Raw genomic sequence first — 2,646 nt, 5'->3', positions numbered from 1 at the left:
ACTTCCCTCTCTCTCTCTCTCTCTCTCTCTCTCTCTCTCTCTCTCTCTCTCTCTCTCTCTCTCCCGTTCCTGATTCTGAACTTTGAACTTCCTCCAACTTGTAATAATCAGGGTGTGATTGTTTATGCTGGTGCGAGAACATTCGAAAGAACGCGTTTTAGCGTTGCGGTATTCTATACACTGGGGCCGTGCACACAGAACGCGTTCTTGCTGTAAAATAGAACAGAAAACGCGTTCTTTTTTTTACACATTCACCGTTATTTATGTTTCCTCGAGATGTTTATCCCGCCCCCAGATTCATCTGATCCGTTTATCCGCTGCCCGTCAGAAGCTGAGCATTTCTAAAGCTGTTTCTCGTTTGGAAAGCTGTAGTTAGGTAGTATGGAAGTATTTTCCGGGCAATTTTCAAAACAAATTGCAAATTGTATTTGCAGTTGCGTTTTCTATTTGTATATGCATAAATTGATACATAATTCAAATGCAATTGCAAACTGCGAAAGAACGTTTTTATTTTCGTTTACAAGAACGTACAATGTCTGCCAAATTTGAAACGAAAAAGCAAAGTCCATTTGCCATTACATTTCCCACGTCTCCAGTTATGACCCTGTCATGTGGAAATAGCAAAAGCATTACCCGTTTGCTATTTCACTTCCTCTGAGTCCTGTAAGGAGCCTGCCAAAATTTGCACTTGCATTTCCGATGCCTTACACAGACACCTGTCAATCAGTGTTGGGGGTGGAGTCTATACTGTGGGGCGTGTTTTTAGTTTGAAGTGATGACAGTCACAGGTCGAACGGTGCGGGAGAATTTGGCCATGCGCGAGAAAGACCCAGCGTGTCCGTGGAAAAAATTATCTGCACGAGAGAGATTGAACCGATGCCAAATGCACGTAAGAGCCCCATTGTGCATGAAGAGAAAGTGAAACTACGCGGGAGGAATTAAACCATATATATATATATATATATATATATATATATATATATATATATATATATATATATATAGAACATCCTACACAGTGTATTACAGAAATTAAAGAGGAAAAAGAACAAATGATCAGTCATATTTTCAAAATCAATGCCAAAGTTTCACAATTTCTGCCAGGGTATGCATATTTTAGTACAACTGTAGTTTGGCCCAGCATGCATTAGTAGGTGTTCTTCTCTGAACTCTTAGAATGTTTCTACATAATTCTGCATGCAGGGATTCTATGGGGTGTTTGTCCCATCTAGAGTAATCTGCTAGACAGAGTGGACCCCAAACCTCACATCCATACAGAGCAATAGGCATAATAATACTATCAAAGATTTTACACCAAATTGTTACAGGAATGTCTATTTGGGTAAATTAATAGCATGGAATGCTCTTCTATCTTTCTCTTTTAGTGCATTCACTGCCAGACCAAAACACACTGAAGCACTGATTTTTAGACTGAGGTAGTCATAGTGTAGGATGTGTTCTATTGCAGTATTTCCCAGAGTGAATGTGTATCTTGTTTCCTGTAATCTGTCTTTTTTCTGGAAGATCATAATTTTCTTTGTTTCATAATTGACTGTCAGGGCCCAGTTTTGACAGTAGTTCTCCAGCAGGTCCAGGTGCTGCTGTAGCCCTTGTGCAGTAGCTGACAGCAGCACCAGATCATCTGCACAGAGAAGAAATTGAACTTCAGAATTATTTAGAGTAAGACTGGGTGCTGTGATTCAGCATTTCTGTTCTAATGTTTCTAAACCACATGCCTTTCTGGGTTTTAGTTTCTTAAGTGCATCTGTCAATTCTTCTCTGCTAATCTGATAGTCCAAAGGGTTTTGGATATTTTTTATTGTAGATTCCAATTGACTCTTTAAAAAAAAAGCTTATTTTGCATGTTTTTCTGGTCAATTTTGAGATTTTCTGGAGAAATTTCTTTGAAAAAGTTTTTTTTTTGTTTTGTTTGTTTTTTTTATCCCCTTTTCTCCCAATTTGGAATACTCAATTCCCACTACTTAGTAGGTCCTTGTGATGGCCTGGTTACTCACCTCAATCTGGGTGGCGGAGGACAAGTCTCAGTTGCCTCCACTTCTGAGACGGTCACATGGCTCACTGTGCATGACACCACGGAGACTCACCGCACGGGAGGCTCATACAACTCGCCACGATCCATGCACAACTTACCATGCGCCCCACTGAGAGTGTGAACCTCTAATCAAGACCACGAGGAGGTTACCCCATGTGACTCTACCCTCCCTAGCAACCGGGCCAATTTGGTTGCTTAGGAGACCTGGCTGGAGTCACTCAGCACACCCTGGATTCGAACTCGTGACTCCAGAGGTGGTAGTCAGCGTCAATACTCGTTGAGCTACCCAGGCCCCCCTGAATATGTTTTTAAAATAGCCTTTCCATAATTCTCCATTTTGTATGGCTATGTCCTGGCTATGTTGTTTATTCAGACTGTTCCATTTTTCCCAGAATTGATTATTATTAATTGAGTCTTCAGTTTCATTAAGAGTGTGGTTTAGGTGTTGTTGCTTTTTGTGGTGTATTGTATTTTTATAATCCCTGAGTGCTTCACAATAATTTTGTCTGGTTTCAGCTTTGTGTGGCTCTCTGTGTTTTTGGTTGGAGAGCTGTCTTATTAGTTTTCTTTTAATTTTACATTCGTTATCAAAC

This window comes from Myxocyprinus asiaticus, chromosome 30, assembly GCF_019703515.2.
Source record: "Myxocyprinus asiaticus isolate MX2 ecotype Aquarium Trade chromosome 30, UBuf_Myxa_2, whole genome shotgun sequence".
In the NCBI taxonomy this organism is placed as follows: Eukaryota; Metazoa; Chordata; class Actinopteri; order Cypriniformes; family Catostomidae; genus Myxocyprinus; species Myxocyprinus asiaticus.
This window is presented reverse-complemented; position numbering follows the sequence as displayed.